Below are 23142 nucleotides of genomic sequence, written 5' to 3' on the forward strand. Positions count from 1 at the left end.
TTTAACCCTCCAAGTTGTCCTCCATCCCTTATTTTTTTGCATCGGAAGGGATTAAAGGGGGGTTTGGGGGGGATGCTAATGCTATCAGCGTGAGCTTTGCAGAACACAGAAAAGCTATTGCAGGTAGAATCAGTGATAACACACAGTGCCATCACCAATGAAGTGGGCTTGGGTTGTACCACCAGCTCGAAAAGGGGGGAGGACGTGAACGAAAAAGGACATTTTTGCTCTCCGCGTAAGAACAATAGCTCTGATCCTCGTTGCCCTGTTGGGCATTAACCCCTTACGTCCCCCCTGTCGAATTTGCTGGGTGTTTATTGAGCGCCTTGCTTTTAATAGGCATCCTCGGACCTCCCCCACCCCCCCCCATCCCTCTCCCTTTCTCCTCTCCTGGGATGCTGAAGTCTGCAGATGGACTACAGCACAGAGTTCTGGCTCCATCCATGAGGCATGTAGTTCTCCAGTATCAGCTGCTGGAACCAATTTTACATCATTTTCCAGCTTTTTCGTTTTCTTCCTTTGATTCAGACCAGAGAATAAGAAGAAGAGCCTACCCTGGATTCCTGTCTTCCCTCCCTCCTCCTCCTAACATGGCCTGGTAAGATAAGACAGTCTTATTGGATACATTGTTGCATTATGATGCTCATCTTTTTCCAATTATTGCTGCCAGATTGTATCAATTAGGTTGTATCAATTGTTGCAATGATGATCAACTAGATCCCTGCCTCCGTCCTCCTAGTAGGTGGCCACTTGTGCATGGTAGATGCCCTATATTACGTAGGTACCAGGCAATTCGTTATGGGCAGGGTGGTAGGGTTAGGGATAGAGTTAGGGTTAGGGATAGAGTTAAGGATAGATTTAGGGTTAGTGTTAGGGTATTTGGGGTTTTTTGGTGGAAGAGGAGAGGAGAAGGCTGAGGAGAACATAATCCACTTCATCTGCAATGGAGAGAAGTCAAGGGAGATGATGGTGGCTCTGCAGAGATTAGGGTTAGGGATAGTTAGGGTTAGAGTTAGTGTTAGGGTGATTGTTTTTTTGGGGTGGAAGAGGAGAGGAGAAGGCTTTCAAGAACATGATCCACTTCATCTGCAATGGAGAGAAGTCAAGGAAGATGATGGTGGCTCTGCAGAGAGTGGTACCTGCAGTCTCCTCTCCTCCTGACTCAATTAGGATGGAGAGGAGGTCACACAACACCCATCCCAGTGCAGAGACTGGAGGGATGATGGCTCACTGCAGATGAACATGGCTTTGGAGGAGGTTAGAAGACACTCCGGCAGTATGGAAGGGTTGGGATCAAGGTGGACATCCAGGTCAATGGACCAAGAATGGCTTGGATTGAGGTGGACGTCCAGGTCCATGGACCAGGAACAGCTTGGATCGAGGTGGACATCCAAGTCCATGGACCAGGAACGGCATGGATTGAGGTGGACATCTAGGTCCATGGACCAAGAACAGCTTGGATCGAGGTGGACATCCAGGTCCATAGACCAAGAATGGCTTGGATCAAGGTGGACATCCAAGTCCATGGACCACAGATGATCTATTGCTGCATTGCAATGTCGTGGATTTTTTTTTTTCCTTTTTATTCAACTGCAGGGTAGGGGGAGGGATCCGGCTCTGACACCGAAAGGAGCCTGTCCCTAATCCTGATTGGATGGATCGCACGGAGTGACAGAGAGGTATCTCCGCACCACTTAATTAGGAAGATGGTGGGAGGGGAGGATTCAACGGGGGTCTCATTTCACTGATCCAGGCCTGGTGATCGGGCAGGGTGGGATGTCCTCTTTCATCTCCTCCGCACCCATCTCTGATCAGAGGTCTTTAGATTCTGTAGGGTCGGCAGATGCAGATGTGGTCAAGTCTCCCCCATGGAGATTTACCCCAGAATGACCTTCCCCAGCCCTTAGCATGGCATAGTAGGCGGCACAGGTGGTGATGGTCTGAACTCCTCACGGTGCTGGGTTGTGGCATCTGCGCCGTCTGTGCCATCCTTCATGCACCACTTTCTTCACCTTTTTTGTGCATTCCTCATGTGAGGGGGTGTGACATGGTGAACAGGCTATATGACGGCACCACAGCTCCAATGTGCCGTTTTATACCTACGGTGCCTCTGTGCCAATGTGTACATATTAGGTCACGCTGTGCCAATCATTCACATGGGCATCCATTTATCTGTATACAGTAATGCTGGCATCAGCCTGCGAGTAAGAGACTGGCACGTATATGTATCGAGGGATTGCGGGGCCCCCTAACCATCATGCCCATTGTATACCATCCCCCTAACCATTATGCCCATTCTGTACCATGCCCCTAACCATTATGCCCATTCTATACCATGCTCCTAACCATCATGCCCATTCTATACCATACCCCTAACCATCATGCCCATTCTATACCATGCCCCTAACCATCATGCCCATTCTATACCATCCCCCTAAACATCATGCCCATTCTATACCATCCCCCTAACCATCATGCCCATTCTGTACCATGCCCCTAACCATCATGCCCATTCTATACCATGCCCCTAACCATCATGCCCATTCTATACTATGTCCCTAACCATCATGCCCATTCTATACCATGCCCCTAACCATCATGCCCATTCTATACCATCCCTCTAACCATCATGCCCATTCTATACCATGCCCCTAACCATCATGCCCATTCTATACCATGCCCCTAACCATCATGCCCATTCTTTACCATCCCCCTAACCATCATGCCCATTCTGTACCATGCCCCTAACCATCATGCCCATTCTATACCATGCCCCTAACCATCATGCCCATTCTATACTATGTCCCTAACCATCATGCCCATTCTATGCTATCCCCCTAACCATCATGCCCATTCTGTACCATGCCCCTAACCATCATGCCCATTCTATACCATGCCCCTAACCATCATGCCCATTCTATACCATGTCCCTAACCATCATGCCCATTCTATACCATGCCCCTAACCATCATGCCCATTCTATACTATGTCCCTAACCATCATGCCCATTCTATACCATGCCCCTAACCATCATGCCCATTCTATACCATCCCTCTAACCATCATGCTCATTCTATACCATGCCCCTAACCATCATGCCCATTCTATACCATGCCCCTAACCATCATGCCCATTCTTTACAATCCCCCTAACCATCATGCCCATTCTGTACCATGCCCCTAACCATCATGCCCATTCTATACCATGCCCCTAGCCATCATGCCCATTCTATACTATGTCCCTAACCATCATGCCCATTCTATACCATGCCCCTAACCATCATGCCCATTCTATACCATCCCTCTAACCATCATGCTCATTCTATACCATGCCCCTAACCATCATGCCCATTCTATGCCATGCCCCTAACCATCATGCCCATTCTATACTATGCCCCTAACCATCATGCCCATTCTATACCATGCCCCTAACCATCATGCCCATTCTATACCATGTCCCTAACCATCATGCCCATTCTATACCATCCCCCTAACCATCATGCCCATTCTGTACCATGCCCCTAATCATCATGCCCATTCTATACCATGCCCCTAACCATCATGCCCATTCTATACTATGTCCCTAACCATCATGCCCATTCTATACCATGCCCCTAACCATCATGCCCATTCTATACCATCCCTCTAACCATCATGCCCATTCTATACCATGCCCCTAACCATCATGCCCATTCTATACCATGCCCCTAACCATCATGCCCATTCTTTACCATCCCCCTAACCATCATGCCCATTCTGTACCATGCCCCTAACCATCATGCCCATTCTATACCATGCCCCTAACCATCATGCCCATTCTATACCATGCCCCTAACCATCATGCCCATTCTATACCATCCCCCTAACCATCATGCCCATTCTGTACCATGCCCCTAACCATCATGCCCATTCTATACCATGCCCCTAACCATCATGCCCATTCTATACCATCTTCCTAACCATCATGCCCATTCTATACCATCCCCCTAACCATCATGCCCATTCTATACCATGCTCCTAACCATCATGCCCATTCTATACCATGCTCCTAACCATCATGCCCATTCTATACCATCCCCCTAACCATCATGCCCATTCTATACCATGCCCCTAACCATCATGCCCATTCTATACCATGATCCTAACCATCATGCCCATTCTATACCATGATCCTAACCATCATGCCCATTCTATACCATGCCCCTAACCATCATGCCCATTCTATACCATGCCCCTAACTATCATGCCCATTCTATACCATGATCCTAACCATCAAGCCCATTCTATACCATGCCCCTAACCATCATGCCCATTCTATACCATGCCCCTAACCATCATGCCCATTCTATACCATGCCCCTAACCATAATGCCCATTCTATACCATCCCCCTAACCATAATGCCCATTCTATACCATCTGCCCCTCTATAGTTACAGCCCCCTCGCATGATCCATCATGATGCTGATCTCTAATGATGCCCGTCCCTAAGCAGTCATCCGTGTGCCCCTTCTGCTGATGTTCGGGCATCGCCGCATTGTACCTAATGGAAACCTGGGTCATATCTTCTCGTGGGAAAGCTGAGTGACAACCAATATGGCCTCCATTATCCTGCCTCGCAGGGGAGACCAGCAGTCTCTCTAGCCCATGAATTCTCAGTGCCCTAACCATCATGCCCATTCTATACCATCCCCCTAAGCATCATGCCCATTCTATACCATGCTCCTAACCATCATGCCCATTCTATACCATGCTCCTAACCGTCATGCCCATTCTATACCATCCCCCTAACCATCATGCCCATTCTATACCATGCCCCTAACCATCATGCCCATTCTATACCATGATCCTAACCATCATGCCCATTCTATACCATGATCCTAACCATCATGCCCATTCTATACCATGCCCCTAACCATCATGCCCATTCTATACCATGCCCCTAACTATCATGCCCATTCTATACCATGCCCCTAACTATCATGCCCATTCTATACCATGATCCTAACCATCAAGCCCATTCTATACCATGCCCCTAACCATAATGCCCATTCTATACCATCCCCCTAACCATAATGCCCATTCTATACCATCTGCCCCTCTATAGTTACAGCCCCCTCGCATGATCCATCATGATGCTGATCTCTAATGATGCCCGTCCCTAAGCAGTCATCCGTGTGCCCCTTCTGCTGATGTTCGGGCATCGCCGCATTGTACCTAATGGAAACCTGGGTCATATCTTCTCGTGGGAAAGCTGAGTGACAACCAATATGGCCTCCATTATCCTGCCTCGCAGGGGAGACCAGCAGTCTCTCTAGCCCATGAATTCTCAGTGCACTCTTAGGTCTTTACGGGAGAATGTTAATGAAGGATTTCCCAGTAGGATAAAGGAGGCGGCTGTTGCTGTAGCACTACAGATCCCAGCACAGCCAGGTGTGATTTAGAGGCCTAACGAGGCAGTAATGTCCATCGTCACTACGGTAACACCTCACTGTCAGGCTGTGGACATAAAGTCACCATCGCTCCTGTTCTCGGGGCGGCAGGATTTACTCCCCCAGTATAAGGGGAGGGGGTAATAATGGGGGCACTGGGGCAGCTCCAGTCAGTGCTGTATAAATACCCCCTCTATTATTCAGCGTCCGCCGGACCATCAGCTACATCCTCCTCATTAATAATGGAGAGGCCATCATCAGAGGACAGAAGTCTTCTATATCCATCCATTAGCTATCTATATTTTATCTATGTAGCTATCATCTATCCCATTATCCATCCATCCATTATCTATCTATCCATCCCTCTATCTATATTTTATCTATCTATCTCTCTATCTATCCCTCTATCTATCTATCTATCTATCTATCTATCTATCTATATTTTATCTATCTATCCCTCTATCTATCTCACTATCTATCCCTCTATCTATCTATCTATCTATCTATCTATCTATCTATCTATCTATCCCTCTATCTATATTTTATCTATCTATCTATCTATCTATCTATCTATCTATCTATCTATCTATCCCTCTATCTATCTATCTATCTATCTATCTATCTATCCCTCTATCTATCCCTCTATCTATCTATCTATCTATCCCTCTATCTATCTCTCTATCTATCTATCTATTTATCTATCTATCTATCTATCCCTCTATCTATCTATCCCTCTATCTATCCCTCTATCTATCCCTCTATCTATCCCTCTATCTATCTATCTATCTATCTATCTATCCCTCTATCTATCTCTCTATCTATCCCTCTATCTATCTATCTATCTATCCCTCTATCTATATTTTATCTATCTATCTATCTATCTATCTATCTATCCCTCTATCTATCTATCTATCTATCCCTCTATCTATCCCTCTATCTATCTATCTATCTATCCCTCTATCTATCTCTCTATCTATCTATCTATTTATCTATCTATCTATCTATCCCTCTATCTATCTATCCCTCTATCTATCCCTCTATCTATCCCTCTATCTATCCCTCTATCTATCTATCTATCTATCTATCTATCTATCCCTCTATCTATCTCTCTATCTATCCCTCTATCTATCTATCTATCCCTCTATCTATATTTTATCTATCTATCTATCTATCCCTCTATCTATCTATCTATCTATCTATCTATCTATCTATCTATCCCTCTATCTATCCCTCTATCTATCCCTCTATCTATCTATCTATCTATCTATCCCTCTATCTATCTATCTATCTATCTATCTATCTATCTATCTATCTATCTATCCCTCTATCTATCCCTCTATCTATCTATCCCTCTATCTATCTATCCCTCTATCTATCTATTATCTATCTATTATCTATTTATCTATCTTTCTATCCATCCATTTATCTATTTAACCATCCATCTTCCTTTCCACTCGCCTATCTTTCTTTCTATCCATACATCCATTCATCCATCTTACTATCCATCCATCCATCCATCGTTCTTTCTATTCATCCATCTATCTTTCTTTCTATCCATCCATCTTTCTTTCTATTCATCCATCTGTCTTTCTATCCATCCATCCATCTTTCTATCCATCCGTCCATCCATCCTTCTTTCTATCCATTCATCCATCTTTCTTTCTAATCGTCCATTTATTTTTCTTTCTATCCATTCATCTTTCTTTCTATCCATTCATCCATCTTTCTTTCTATCTGTCCATTTATCTTTCTATCTATCCATCCATTTATCTTTCTTTCTATCCATGCATCCATCTTTATTTCTATCCATCCATTTATCTATCTTTCTATCCATCCTTCTTTCTATCCATGCATCCATCTTTATTTCTATCCATCAATCTTTATTTCTTTCTATCCATCCATTTAATTATCTTTCTATCCATCCACTTATCTTTCTTTCTATCCATCCATTTATCTTTCTTTCTATCCGTCCATTTAATTATCTTTCTATCCATCCATCCATCCATTTATCTTTCTATCTATCCATCCATTTATCTTTCTTTCTATCCATGCATCCATCTTTTTTTCTATCCATCCATTTATCTTTCTATCCATCCTTCTTTCTATCCATGCATCCATCTTTTTTTCTATCCATCCATTTATCTATCTTTCTATCCATCCTTCTTTCTATCCATGCATCCATCTTTATTTCTATCCATCAATCTTTATTTCTTTCTATCCATCCACTTATCTTTCTTTCTATCCATCCATTTATCTTTCTTTCTATCCGTCCATTTAATTATCTTTCTATCCATCCATCCATCCATTTATTTTTCTTTCTATCCGTCCATCTATCGTTCTTTCTATCCATTTATCTTTCTTTCTATCCATCCGTCCATCTCTGGTGTTACATAGACTCTTTGCGCTGCTGTATGGGATCCTTGTACCCAGACTCCTTATATTACCACTCATTATGGTCCGGTCTGCTGATTGCAGCCCACCTCTCTGATCTGCCACCATGACAGCCGCCTCTGCTGCTCGGTCTATAGGTGGCCACGCAGTGATTCGTATGTAACAGTAAGTGGCCAGTGAGAGACCCCTCTGGGCCGCACTGATCACGAGCCGCTGTCACACAAGACCACTGGAGATTTTTTTATCATTGCCCTGTGGCTTTTACCTCATTTGCTGTGCCCAGAGCCGAGGACTGTCGCCTCGATATTCCACACTCCGACCACTGATCAGTTTTGGTTTTCACACTGGCCGCAGTTTTTTTTTAGACTCCTATTTCCTGTGCTATCAGAGCTTTCATCAGGCTCATTATCATCAGAGGCAGGGTTACAGTGACAGGTAACACCTCTATACACTGATAACGCAGGATCCACCAATCAGAATAGGCGATGTCACAGCTCACCACCTCCTCCTCCCTTCACAATGACATTTGCACACGCTAATTAGAGGCAACTTTATATAAGATAGGATCTGTCTGTTCATTGCTCCTAATGTACATGCGAATTTCCTGAAACACAAAAATAATAGCGCCACACCCTATGTCACTTAAATAGGATTCCCAACATAGAAGGCTTTCTCACTGTGACCTTTGAGTAATAGTGCCTCATACTGTACAATGAAATTAGTGCCACTCACTGTGCCCCCTGAAAATAACAGCGCCACACCCTATGTCGCCTACATATGATTCCTCACACTATACCCCTTAAAAGGCTTTCTCACTGTGACGTTTGAATGATAGTGCCTCATAGTGTATACTGAATATAATGCCGCTCACTGTGCCCCCTGAAAATAACAGCGCCACACCCTATGTCACCTACATATAATGATTTCCCACGCTATACTTTTAGAATAGAAGGCTTTCTCACTGTGACCTTTGAGTAATAGTGCCTCATACTGTACACTGAAATTAATGCCACTCACTGTGCCCCTTGAAAATAATAGCGCCACACCCTATGTCACCTAAATATAATGATTCATCACACAAATACCCCCTTGAGTAATAGTGCCTTACACTGTGCACTGCAATTAATGCTACTCATTGTGCCACCTAAAAATAATTAGCACCACTCCCTATGTCGCCTAAATAGGGTTCCCCACATTATACACCTAAAATAGAAGGCTTTCTCACTGTGAAATTGGAGTAATAGTGCCTAACACTGTGCACTGAAATTAATGCCGCTCACTGTGCCCCCTGAATTTAATAGCGCCACACCCTATGTCGCCTACTTATGATGATTCCCCACACTAGACCCTTTGAATACTTTTCCACGCTGTGATCTTTGAATATAATAGCGCCATACTCTCTATTCCCTGAATATAAATTGCGCCACTCACTGTGCCTCTTGAAAATAATAGCGCCATACCCTATGTCACCTAAATATAATGATTCACCACACTATACCCCTAGAATAGAAGGCTTTCTCACTGTGACCCTTGAGTAATGGTAGTGCCTTACACTGTGCACTGAAATTAATGCAGCTCATTGTGCCACCTGAAAATAATTAGCGCCACGCCCTATGTCGCCTAAATAGGGTTCCCCACATTACACACCTAAAATAAAAGGCTTTCTCACTGTGACCTTTGAGTAATAGTGCCTCATAGTGAACATTGAATATAATGCAGCTCACTGTGCCCCCTGAAAATAAAAGCGCCACACCCTGTGTCACCTACATATAATGATTCTTCACACTATGCCCCTAGAATAAAAGGCTTTCTCACTGTGACCTTTGAGTAATAGTGCCGAACACTGTGCACTGAAATTAGTCCCGCTCACTGTGCCCCTTTAAATAATAGCGCCACACCCTATGTCACCTACATATGATTCCCCACACTAGACCTCTTGAATACTTTTCCACACTGTGATCTTTGAATATAATAGCGCCATACGCTCTATTCCCTGAATATAAATTGTGCCACTCACTGTAAATCCTGAAAATAATAGCGCCACACCCTATGTCGCCTAAATATAATGATTCACCACACTACACTCCTTGAATACTTTTCCACACTGTGATCTTTGAATATAATAGAGCTGCACGCTCTAGTCCCCGAAAATAAATAGCGCCACACACTCTATCCCTGAAAATAAATGGTGCCACTCACTGTGCCCCCTGAAAATAAATAGCGCCACTCACTGTGCCCCCTGAAAATAAATAGCGCTACTCACTGTGCCCCCTGAAAATAAATAGCGCCACTCACTGTGCCCCCTGAAAATAAATAGCGCCACTCACTGTGCCCCCTGAAAATAAATAGCGCCACTCACTGTACCCCCTGAAAATAAATAGCGCCACTCACTGTGCCCCCTGAAAATAAATAGCATCACTCACTGTACCCCCTGAAAATAAATAGCGCCACTCACTGTGCCGCCTGAAAATAAATAGCGCCACTCACTGTACCCCCTGAAAATAAATAGCGCCACTCACTGTGCCACCTGAAAATAAATAGCGCCACTCACTGTGCCCCCTGAAAATAAATAGCGCCACTCACTGTGCCCCCTGAAAATAAATAGCGCCGCTCACTGTACCCCCTGAAAATAAATAGCGCCAGTCACTGTGCCCCCTGAAAATAAATAGCGCCACTCACTGTGCCCCCTGAAAATAAATAGCGCCACTCACTGTACCCCCTGAAAATAAATAGCGCCACTCACTGTGCCCCCTGAAAATAAATAGTGCCACTCACTGTACCCCCTGAAAATAAATAGCGCCACTCACTGTGCCCCCTGAAAATAAATAGCGCCACTCACTGTACCCACTGAAAATAAATAGTGCCACTCACTGGGCCCCCTTGAAAATAAATAGCGCCACTTACTAAACCCCGTGAAAATATATAGCGCCACTCACTGTACCCCTGAAAATAAATAGCGCCACTCACTGTGCCCCTTGAAAATAAATAGCACCACTCACTGTGCCCCCTGAAAATAATAGCTGCGACTGCCGTCGTCACACAACTTTCCCAGGATTCTGATAGTCAAATATACCTGGTTAGGGCCTAATAAGGGGGCAATCATATAAAGATATTTCCATTCAGGGGCTGGAACAGTACCAATATAATAATCTGTATTCATGGCTAATTAGGATCCCCCCAAGCCAAGTGTATAGGGCTTCGATGCAATACCAGATGCAGCCTATGCACTAAAGTGGCGCCATTTGCTATTATTTTCTATAAAGGATATGCAATTATTGGGGGGAGGGGCACAATTTACCCCCACTTGTTCCTTTTCATACAGAATAATTAACCCCTTAATATATATAGTATACATAGGGTTATATATAGGTGACAGGACGCAATTAATTAGCGTTTTTGTCAAAAATTGCTTTATATTTACAAGTTGGTGATGATCCTGGAAGAGAAAACTATATATCAGGATTCATTATGGCATATAAGACCAATATGTACAAGAAACAGCACCACCTCTGTCCAGGGGTTGTGTCTGGTATTACACTTTAGTCTCATTCAATTCAATGGAGATGAGCTGCAATACCAGACACAACCTTATGCCAGTGGTGGCGCTGTTTCTGGAAACAAGCAGTTATGTTTTTCTATTCTTATAGAACTTTTTATGGAGAAATATCTAAGCTGCCCTCCTTATTCCCTATATTTAAAAGTCAGTGGAGTAAAAGGAAGCCCCTAAGACTTTGTAATAGAGCTCCCTAAGTATAAGGTGCTCACTTTGGGCCACCTTCTGTCACCCCTACTCTGATACCTGCCATAGAGCTACATAGAATGAATTATTCTCCCCTTTAGTCTCTGTAGTTAAATATCAGATTGTGGACCTACCTGGGAAATCACCGGTCTTCCAGTGGGCCACTTTGACCAGTCCTCTTACGATGTTGAACCTCTTGCCAACAAAGCAATGTAACATACTTATGTGGGGTGTCCATGGGGTGTTGTGATCCCAACCATCACCAGTAGAGCTACATAGAATGAACTAATATTCCCTTTAGTCTCTGTAGTTAAATATCAGATGGTGGGCCTACCTGGGAAATCTCCGGTACTCCAGTGGGCCAGTTTGACCACTCCTCCTACGATGTTGATCCTCTCTCCAACAAAGAAATGTAACATAGTTATCTGGGGTGTCCATGGGGTGTTGTGTTACCAACCATCACCAGTAGAGCTACATAGAATGAATTCATCCCCCCTTTAGTCTCTGTAGTTACATATCAGATGGTGGGCCTACCCGGGAAATCTCCAGTCCTCCAGTGGGCCAGTTTGACCATTCCTCCTATGATGTTGAGCCTAGGACTTTGTAAAGAGCTCCCCAATTATCAGATGCCCTCTCTGTGCCACCTTCTGCCACCCCTACTCTCCTACCTTCCATAGAGCTATATAGTGTAAATTAATCTCCCCTAGTCTCTGTAGTTACATTTCAGATGATGGCCTACCTGGGAAATCTCCGGTCCTCCAGTGGGCTAATTTGACCACTCCTCCTACGATGTTGATCCTCTCTCCAACAAAGCAATGTAACGTACTTATGTGGGGTGTCCATGGGGTGTTGTGATCCCAACCATCACCAGTGGAGCTACATAGAATGAATTAATCTCCCTTTTAGTCTCTGTAGTTACATATCAGATGATGGGCCTACCTGGGAAATCTCCGGTCTTCCAGTGGGCCAGTTTGACCAGTCCTCCTACGATGTTGATCCTCTATCCAAAAAAGCAATGTAACGTACTTCTGTGGGTGAAGGGAGTCAATACAGTGGCTCTCCACTCCGGCTTATAGAGGTGACCACAAGGGGAAGAACATCTGTATGAAGTCCATCAATGGGACCATGGACTCAAGGGTCTGGATGCAACTGCAGTCCCTGCACCCATTATAGTTATGTGCTGAAATTTGAGCCTAGTTGACCAGAGATACAAGTCAGTGGAGTAAATGGAAGCCCATAGGACTTTGTAATAGAGTTCCCAAATTATTAGATACCCACTTTGGGCCACCTTCTGCCACCCCTATGCTCCTACCTGCTATAGAGCTACATAGAATAAATTAATCTCCCCTCTAGTCTCTGTAGTTACATATCAGATGGTGGGCCTACCTGGGAAATCCCCGGTCTGCTAGTAGGCCAGTTTGACCAGTCATCCTATGATGTTGATCCTCTCTACAACAAACCAATGTAACATACTTATGTGGGGTGTCCCTGGGGTGTGGTGATCTCAACCATCACCAGTAGGGGTGCTATTGTGATTTTGGGCATGGCGCCCCCTCCCTCACAGCCGCGCAATGTCTTTTCTGTATATGCTGTTCCTGAATGTGACGGCTCAGCATTCTTTTGTTTTCTGTTTTCAGTCGCAGTTAAAGGAATCATTATAGGGCTCTCCACTCCAACTTATAGAAGCGACCACAAGGGGAAGACCCTCTGTATGAAGTCCATCAATAGGACCATGGACTCAAGGGTCTGGATGCAACTGCAGTCCCTGCACCCATTAAAGTTATACCCTGGAACTTGAGCCCACTTGAGGAGAGATACAAGTCAGTAGAGTAATTGGAAGCCCCTAGGACTTTGTAATATAGCTCCCAAATATCAGGTGCCCACTTTGGGCCACCTTCTGTCACCCCTACACTCATATCTACCATAGAGCTACATAGAATAAATTAATCTCCCCTCTAGTCTCTGTAGTTACATATTAGATGGTGGGCCTACCTGGGAAATCTCCGGTCCTCCAGTGGGCCAGTTTGACCAGTCCTCCAATGATGTTTTTCCTAGGACTTTGTAAACAGCTCTCCAATTATAAGATACCCACTTTGTGCCATCTTCTGCCACCCCTACGCTCCTACCTGCCATAGAGCTACAAAGAATAAATTCATCTCCCCTTTAGTCTCTGTAGTTGAATATCAGATGGTGGGCCTACCTGGGAAATCTCCGGTGCTCCAGTGGGCCAGTTTGACCACTCCTCCTACGATGTTGATGCTCTCTCCAACAAAGCAATATAACATACTTATGTGGGGTATCCATGAGGTGTTGTGATCTCAACCATCACCAGTAGAGCTACATAGAATGAATTAATCTCTGTAGTTGAAAATCAGATGGTGGGCCTACCTGGGAAATCTCCGGTCCTCCAGTGGGCCAGTTTGACCATTCCTCCTACGATGTTGATCCTCTCTCCAACAAAGCAATGTAACATACTTATGTGGGGTGTCCATGGCGTGTTGTGATCCCAACCATAACCAGTAGAGCTAAATAGAATGAATTAATCTCTCCTTCAGTCTCTGTAGTTACATATCAGATGGTGGGCCTACCTGGGAAATCTCGGGTCTTCCAGTGGGCCAGTTTGACCATTCCTCCTATGATGTTGATCCTCTAAAAAAGCAATGTACCGTACTTATGTGGGGTGTCCCTGGGTTGTGGTGATCCCAACCATCACCAGACGGGGTGGTATTGTGATTTTGGGCATGGCGCCCCCTCCCTTACACCCGCGCAATGTTTTTTCTGTATATGCTGTTCCAGAAGTTGACGGCTCAGCATTCTTTTGTATTCTGTTTGCAGCCGCAGTGAAGGGAGTCATTAGCACCAAGTACAATAGGGACAAATGTGGAAGAAAAGGTTCTTGAACAGATATACAGTATATTTGAGAAGTGGTGACAGTGATCAATACCCAGTGACATCAATGACATTGTAACCAGAGAGGATACTCCTGCAAAGCGCAGGGCGCAGGTATCGAGTCTCGTAAGACTACAAAACATGTTATATCACATCCCAGTAGGATATTACTAAAAAGAAGCGAGTCTCGCAAGAATTAGGGATTAATTAAATTCCGCGTTGCCCAAATTAGACCCCGTCTATAGAATCCATTACCTCTTAGTGGTTGTCTATTGTGATGTTAATCAATGTGTCATGGGTGCGCCCCGCTCGGGGGGGGGGGGGGGGGGGACACCTCTGGCGAATCTGGGACCAGAAGGTCACAACTCCTTATCATAAGCAGGTCTGCAGCTTGTGTTTAAATCTTTCGGCTGTAGGGGTTAAGGACTCTTTCTTATCTGGCTATCCTTTGTAGCCTTAATGCAAGGTGCAGCTCTTTTATGATCACTCCCCTTCGCTATAACAAGTCACGTGTCTTACCATCTGATGCCGGTTATAGATTCTCATTCTAATGTTGACCAGTTTGGAAGGAGCTAGTCTTTAGAAGAAGCTGAGGAGTCGTGACAATTGCAGCTGTGGTGTTTAGCTGAATTAGAGGAACTTTGGGTGTTTTCCTTGTGTGTCTATTTTCCCCCTGTCTGTCTCCCTTCCCATATGTTGTATTTTTGTAGTGGTGAGACTAGTGGTCTCGCTAGTCTTCTCACTAGCTAGGGTGAGTTCAGGGCAAATGAGGGCCTAGGTACGAGATCGGCGACAGGACATTAGGGAATGCAGGGATCAGCCTCAGGTGAGTGGCAGGAGGTGACCCGTCCCCCCTCTCCCTAGAGCTAGGGCTCATCGTTGTATCATAATCCCTGTGTACCCTTCATGTTGTGGCACTTGCCAGTTTTTTCCAATTGTTCCCTAATACCTGGTGGACCCCAGTAGTCACTGCCTGACATGATGTTTATGTGACTATGTGATGATTTCATAATTAACCTGTTCTCAAGTCCTCTCAGATCAAGTGGAAAGTTGTTTGCCATAACATGCTGAGAGTTGTAGTTTTTAAAAAGTCGGAGAATCGCTGTTTTGAGTCCATTGTAAACCATACGTCTCCATTTGCCCAAAAAACAGAATAAAAGCTCAGTCTTGCTGCCCTCTATGAACACAACAAGTTAAATCTGGTACACATATTAGTCTAATAAATCCAAGAACTAACTTAATTCTCTTGTTCTTTAAACATGTCATTTTTATAGTGGGAGGTTCCTCCTTCAATGCATTCTGCCAGCACTACTGGGGCTGGAACCTCCTCTTCCTCACTTCCCAGCATGTATTCCTCCTGGCAACGGCCAGTGACATGCCAGCCATACACTGAAGGCTCACTTCTCTCTTATTCATATATTAAGTTTAACAGGTTAGCAGGAGCAGAGAGACAAAGACTAAGCCTCATTTCCTATAAGGAAACAAAAACTTGCCCCTCCTTCCTAGAAGATGACAAAGACCCGTTCCCACTTCCTATAAAGAGACAAAAGCCTGCCCTCACTTCCTAGAAGGAGACAAAGAACTGCACTCCCGTGCTAGGAGACAAAGACCTGCCCTTACTTCCTATAAGGAAACAAAGAACTGTCCTCACTTCCTATTAGGAAACAAAGAACTGTCCCCACTTCCTATTAGGAAACAAAGAACTGTCCCCACTTCCTATAAGGAAACAAAGACCTGCCCTCACTTCCAATAAGGAAACAAAGACCTGTCCTCACTTCCTATAAGGAAACAAAGACCTGCCCAACTTTATATAAAGCAGATAAAGACCTGCCCCCACTTCCTATAAAAGAGACAAAGACCTGCTTTTACTTCCTAGAAGAAGACAAATACCTGCTCTCACTTCCTGTAAGGAAACAAATTCCTGCCCCCACTTCCTTTTAGAAGACAAAGACCTTCCCCACGTCTTATAAAGAAAACAAAGACCTGATTTTACTTCCTAGAAGAAGACAACGACCTACCCTCACTTCCTATAATGAAACATAAACCTGTCCCCATTTTATATAAAGCAGACAAAGACCTGCCCCCACTTTATATAGATGAAACAAAGACCTACCCTCACATCCTATAAGGAGACAAAGACCCGACCCCACTTCCTATAAGGAAACAAAGTCCTGCCCTCACTTCCTATAAGGAAACAAAGACCTGCCCTCACTTCCTATAAGGAAACAAAGACCTGCCCTCACTTTATATAAAGGAGACAAAGACCTGCCCCCACTTCCTGTAAGAAAACAAAGACTTGCCCTCACTTCCTATAAGGAAACAAAGACATGCCCTATCTTCCTATAAGGAAACAAAGACCTGCCCTCACTTCCTATAAGGAAACAAAGACCTGCCCTCCCTTCCTATAAGGAAACAAAGACCTGCCCTCACTTTATATAAAGGAGACAAAGACCTGCCCCCACTTCCTGTAAGAAAACAAAGACCTGCCCTCACTTCCTATAAGGAATCAAAGACCTGCCCTATCTTCCTATAAGGAAACAAAGACCTGCCCTCCCTTCCTATAAGGAAACAAAGACCTGCCCTCACTTTATATAAAGGAGACAAAGACCTGCCCCCACTTCCTGTAAGAAAACAAAGACCTGCCCTCCCTTCCTATAAGGAAACAAAGACCTGCTCTCACTTATTGTAAAGAAACAAAGACCTGCCCTCACTTCCTGTAAGGAAACATAAGACCTGCCCTCACTTTATATAAAGGAAACAAAGACCTGCCCCCACTTTATATAAAGGAAACAAAGACCTGCCCCCACTTTATTTAAAGGAAACAAAGACCTGCCCTCACTTCCTGTAGGAAAACAAAGACCTGCCCTCACTTCCTGTACGAAAACAAAGACCTGCCCTATATTCCTATAAGGAAACAAAGACCTGCCCTCACTTTATATAAAGGAGACAAAGGCCTGCACTCACTTCCTGTAAGGAGAAAAAAACCCCTGGAGACAGGTGAAGATAGAGACAAACGCGGCGCCAATCTGAGTGTAGTGAGTTTTTTATATATAAAGGTGTTGAAATAGTGGAACTCTCACCTGGTTCAGAGGTTAGAAAGCCTGGAATAATCCGAGAGGAGTTGATCCACTTCCCAGTAGGATTATGGTGCAGTCTGCAACAATCGCACTGGATACTATAGAGGAGCCCTCCAGCAGGTCCACTTAGTGAAAGAAGTTCCAAAGGCAACTACCAGTCTTGCGGCGCTCCTGCTACCAATGGTGGAACATATTGTATGATTTTTGGTCATATGACTGGACCAATATACAAATAAGTAAAGAGATATTTTATTTCTACATTAAACTATGGTTAATTATACACCGCGTTTCGGCTCGGATGTTTTATCCTTCAGCCTTTTTCAGGTATAATTGTGAGAAAAAAGACGTATACCATTTTTTCTCACAATTATACCTGAAGAAGGCTGAAGGATAAAACATCCGAGCCGAAACGTGTGGTATAATTAACTATATTTTAATGTACAAATAAAATATCTGTTTACTTATTTCTATATTGGTCTAGTCATATGATCAAAATTCATCCAATATGTTCCACCATTGGTAGCAGGAGCGCCGCAAGACTGGTAATTGCCTTTGGAACTTCCTGTAAGGAGACAAAGACCTGCCCCCACTTCCTATAAGGAGAAAAAGACCTGCCCCCACTTCCTATAAGGAGAAAAAGAACTGCCCCCACTTCCTATAAGGAGACAAAGACCTTTCCTCACTTCCTATAAGGAGACAAAGACCTTTCCTCACTTCCTATAAGGAGACAAAGACCTGCCCTCACTTTATATAAAGGAGGCAAAGACCTGCCCTCACTTCCTTTAAGGAGACAAAGACCTCCCCCACTTCCTATAAAGGAGAAAGAGACCTGCTTTTACTTCCTATAAGGAAACAAAGACCTGTCCTCACTTCCTGTAAGGAGACAAAGACCTGCCCCCACTTCCAATAAGGAAACAAAGACCCAACCCCACTTAATTTAACGGAACAAAGACCTGCCCGCACTTCCTATAAAGGAGACAAAGACCTACCCTCACTTCCTGTAAGGAGACAAAGACCTGCCCCCACTTCCTATAAGGAAACAAAGACCTGCCCTCACTTCCTGTAAGGAAACAAAGACCTGCCCTCACTTCCTATAAGGAAACAAAGACCTGCCCTCACTTCCTATAAGGAAACAAAGACCTGCCCCCACTTCCTATAAAAGAGACAAAGACCTGCTTTTACTTCCTAGAAGAAGACAAATACCTGCTCTCACTTCCTGTAAGGAAACAAATTCCTGCCCCCACTTCCTTTTAGAAGACAAAGACCCCCCCCACGTCTTATAAAGAAAACAAAGACCTGATTTTACTTCCTAGAAGACGACAACAACCTACTCTCACTTCCTATAATGAAACAAAAACCTGTCCCCATTTTATATAAAGCAGACAAAGACCTGCCCCCACTTTATATAAAGGAAACAAAGACCTACCCTCACTTCCTATAAGGAGACAAAGACCTGCCCTCACTTCCTGTAAGGAGAAAAAGACCTGCCCCCACTTCCTATAAGGAGAAAAAGACCTGCCCCCACTTCCTATAAGGAGACAAAGACCTGCCCCCACTTCCTATAAAGGAGAAAGAGACCTGCTTTTACTTCCTATAAGGAAACAAAGACCTGTCCTCACTTCCTGTAAGGAGACAAAGACCTGCCCCCACTTCCAATAAGGAAACAAAGACCTGCCCCCACTTCCTGTAAGAACACAAAGACCCAACCCCACTTAATTTAAGGGAACAAAGACCTGCCCTTACTTCCTATAAAGGAGACAAAGACCTACCCTCACTTCCTGTAAGGAGACAAAGACCTGCCCCCACTTCCTATATACTAGACAAAGACCTGCCCCCACTTCCTATATACTAGACAAAGACCTGCCCCCACTTCCTATAAGGAAACAAAGACCTGCCCCCACTTCCTATAAGGAAACAAAGACCTGCCCTCACTTCCTATAAGGAAACAAAGACCTGCCCTCACTTCCTATAAGGAAACAAAGACCTGCCCTCACTTCCTATAAGGAAACAAAGACCTGCCCTCACTTTATATAAAGGAGGCAAAGGCTTGCCCTCACTTCCTATAAGGAAACAAAGACCTTTCCTCACTTCCTATAAGGAGACAAAGATCTTCCCCTACTTCCTATAAAGGAGACAAAGTCCTGCCCTCACTTTATGTAAAGGAGACAAAGACCTGCCCCCACTTCCTATATACTAGACAAAGACCTGCCCCCACTTCCTATAAGGAAACAAAGACCTGCCCCCACTTCCTATAAGGAAACAAAGACCTACCCTCACTTCCTATAAGGAAACAAAGACCTGTCCTCACTTCCTAGAAGGAAACAAAGACCTGCCCTCACTTCCTATAAGGAAACAAAGACCTGCCCTCACTTTATATAAAGGAGACAAAGACCTGTCCTCACTTCCTAGAAGGAAACAAAGACCTGTCCTCACTTCCTAGAAGGAAACAAAGACCTGCCCTCACTTCCTATAAGGAAACAAAGACCTGCCCTCACTTTATATAAAGGAGACAAAGACCTGCCCCCACTTCCTATAAGGAAACAAAGACCTGCCCTCACTTCCTATAAGGAAACAAAGACCTGCCCTCACTTTATATAAAGGAGACAAAGACCTGCCCTCACTTCCTATAAGGAAACAAAGACCTGCCCTCACTTTATATAAAGGAGACAAAGACCTGCCCTCACTTCCTATAAGGAGACAAAGATCTTCCCCTACTTCCTATAAAGGAGACAAAGACCTGCCCTCACTTTATGTAAAGGAGACAAAGGCCTGCCCTCACTTTATGTAAAGGAGACAAAGGCCTGCCCTCACTTTATGTAAAGGAGACAAAGACCTGCCCTCACTTTATGTAAAGGAGACAAAGGCCTGCCCTCACTTCCATTTTTTCCAGTCATGGCCTTGGTCATCAGCTGAGTGTGGTCTCCGTACATCTTAGCCTCCGTGGTCTTCCAGGAACATAAGCTTGTTTACTCCTCGGTGCTTTCCAGCAGATGTTGCTGTGCGCAGGACTGAGGACGAGCCGGTACATGCGCTGACAAGCTGCCAATGTTGGGGGATAATCCCTCAGTGTCATGATGAATTTCGCATTACTGTAAATGTGTCCTTGATCATAACAGAGGCTGCGAGACTTGGGATTATTCCCCGGCTTACATAATCATGTGGCTTCTTAGCTCGGCTAGTTATTCACTTATTTAGAGGAAAACATCAGAAATGTGGATCTAGTTCACGTTGATAACAGTGCCAAAAGCCATAAGATAGAGGCCCCTACAGCAAAAATCAAAATGGGGACTCATTCCAGTGCCGAAAAAGTAGTCCTGTTTTGTTCCTACCTAGTCAATAGGACCAACAAAACCTAGATCCATCTATCCAGGGACCCCATTTGCATGAATATTGGGTATGGAGAAAGCTGGGAACAGGGGCTCCTAGACTGACCCTCAGGCTATCCCTGATCTCAGTGTTACCTCTGAAGGTGAGGATGTCTGAGCCGCCTTCCTGGCCCTGCTCCTGACTAGCTCTGATCTTATACCCCCTACCCTCAGGAAAGGGCCAGGACAGGTGTTATTAAACCCACAGAGATAGACCTACAGGAGACACCAAAACTCTATCTCACAGTATGCTCACACAGAGATAAAAGACAATAAGAGATAAGGAGGAAAATAAGAGCAGGGAGGAAATAACAAGACAATAGAATTCCAGAACAACTCCACACACAAAGCAATACAACAGCACACAGACCAACACAGCAATAAACTATAGTCCTGGCCCTGCTCCTGACCAGCCCTGATCTTATACCCCCTTGCCCAGGGGAGGGCCGGGACAGGAGTGTAATTAAACCTACAGAGATAGACAAATAGGGAAAACCAAAACTCTATCTCACAGTACGCTCACAGAAATAAAAGACAATAAGAGACAAGGAGGAATATAAGAGCAGGGAGGAAACAATAAGATGACAGTGAACTCCAACACAACTCAATACAATCACCAGCAGGACTGGGACACAACAGCACACAGACCAACACACAAAGCCATAGTTGGCATAGCTAGACAGATTCCACCATCTTAAAAAGGCAGGGAGCAAATGTGATAGGTTTCCAACAATATGTGATCCCAGAAGTCACTAGCAGGCTAGAAGACGTTTATTCTTGCTAGCCTACAGCCCACAGCTGGTCAACGCCTGAGTCTACCTGTGTAGCTCAGAAACACCAGGGAAACCATAGTGTGTAGTGTCCGAATCTGTAGTGTGAACAGCGTCTGATGCCGCCATGACAAGCAAAACTCTGTGTAACAGTATCTCACTACCATAGTGAGGTGTTACTTGGTGTTTCCATATCAAAGCTTAATAGGGTGATACTTATCAAAAAATGCATAGTTGCTGCCTGCATTGAGTAATGCAGTCCTGCAGAGAGTCTCTCACATACGTGTAGAAGTCTCATAGGAGGTGTGAAGTGGAATGAAGCAGCCGGTGAGGCAGTGAGACAGCTCCGGTATTACATGTACTTGTTGCTGAGCTTCAAACATCAGCTTCTTGACATGAAGAAGCCTCGTGTGGTCTAGAACTTTGCCAAATGCATGATCTAGAACATAACTGCTTCCTCTGGATCTTCTGGCTCATGCCTTCCATCACTTCTAAAAGCTACCTGGTAGACCACAAAATACTGCTTCTTGTGTGGTCTAGAACTTTGAAACTTGCATGATCTAGAACATAACTGCTTCCTCTGGATCTTGTGGCTCATGCCTTCCATCACTTCTAAAAGCTACCTGGTAGACCACAAAATACTGCTTCTTGTGTGGTATAGAACTTTGAAACTTGCATGATCTAGAACATAACTGCTGTCTCTTGATCTTCTGGATCATGCCTTCCATCACTCCTTAACAGCTACACGATAGACCACAACATACTGCCACTAGTATGGTCTAGAACTTCTGATCTTCTCAATCCTGCTTGCCACAACTCATTAACAACTATACAGTAGACCACAAAATTCTGCCCTTTGTGTTATCTAAAACCTTACAACTTGAAATCTAGAACATAACTTTTCTCTTGATCATGCCCTCCATAACATCCTAAAAGCTACCCGGTAGACCACAAAATTCTGGCCATTGTGTGGTCTAGAACTTTGGTGGATCACACAAACCATCACAACTTAGCAGCTAGCCAGTATAGCTCACAGTACTGCCCATTGTGTGGTCTAGAACTTTGCAAATTGCAATATCTGCTTTCTCTTGATCCTGCTTTCCGTTACTTCCTAAAAGCTACATGATAGACCACAAAATGATGCCCCTTGTGTCATCTAGAACGTCATAACTTGCATAATCTAGAACACAACTGTTTTGTCTTGATCTTTTGGATCATGCCTTTCATCACTCCTTAGCGGCTACATGGTAGACCACAACATACTGCCACTTGTGTGGTCTAGAACATCTGATCTTTTCAATCATACCATCCACCACTCATTAACATCTCTATGGTAGACTATAAAATGATGCCCCTTGTGTTATCTAGAACTTTACAACTTCAAAATCTAGAAAATTTAGGTTTTATCTTGATCTTCTGGATCATGACTTCCATCACTCCTTAACAGATATACGGTAGACTACAACATACTGACACTTGTGTGG

At 44.3% G+C, this 23142-nt stretch overlaps 1 protein-coding gene across 5 annotated transcripts in view; it reads left to right on the top strand.

Annotated features, from left to right (window-relative positions):
• The first annotated feature begins 381 nt into the window (after window positions 1–381).
• Window positions 382–23142, top strand: part of ATP2B3 (ATPase plasma membrane Ca2+ transporting 3) — a 375958-nt gene continuing 353197 nt past the window's right edge. For 4 of the 5 annotated variants that reach the window (XM_075324261.1, XM_075324258.1, XM_075324259.1 and 1 more), the window contains exon 1: window positions 382–598. The gene's annotated coding sequence lies outside the window, so the exon portion shown is untranslated. The remainder of the gene's footprint in view (window positions 599–23142) is intronic. The other variant, XM_075324257.1, reaches the window with a different exon arrangement.

This window comes from Anomaloglossus baeobatrachus, chromosome 9 (assembly GCF_048569485.1).
Source record: "Anomaloglossus baeobatrachus isolate aAnoBae1 chromosome 9, aAnoBae1.hap1, whole genome shotgun sequence".
NCBI lineage: Eukaryota > Metazoa > Chordata > Amphibia > Anura > Aromobatidae > Anomaloglossus > Anomaloglossus baeobatrachus.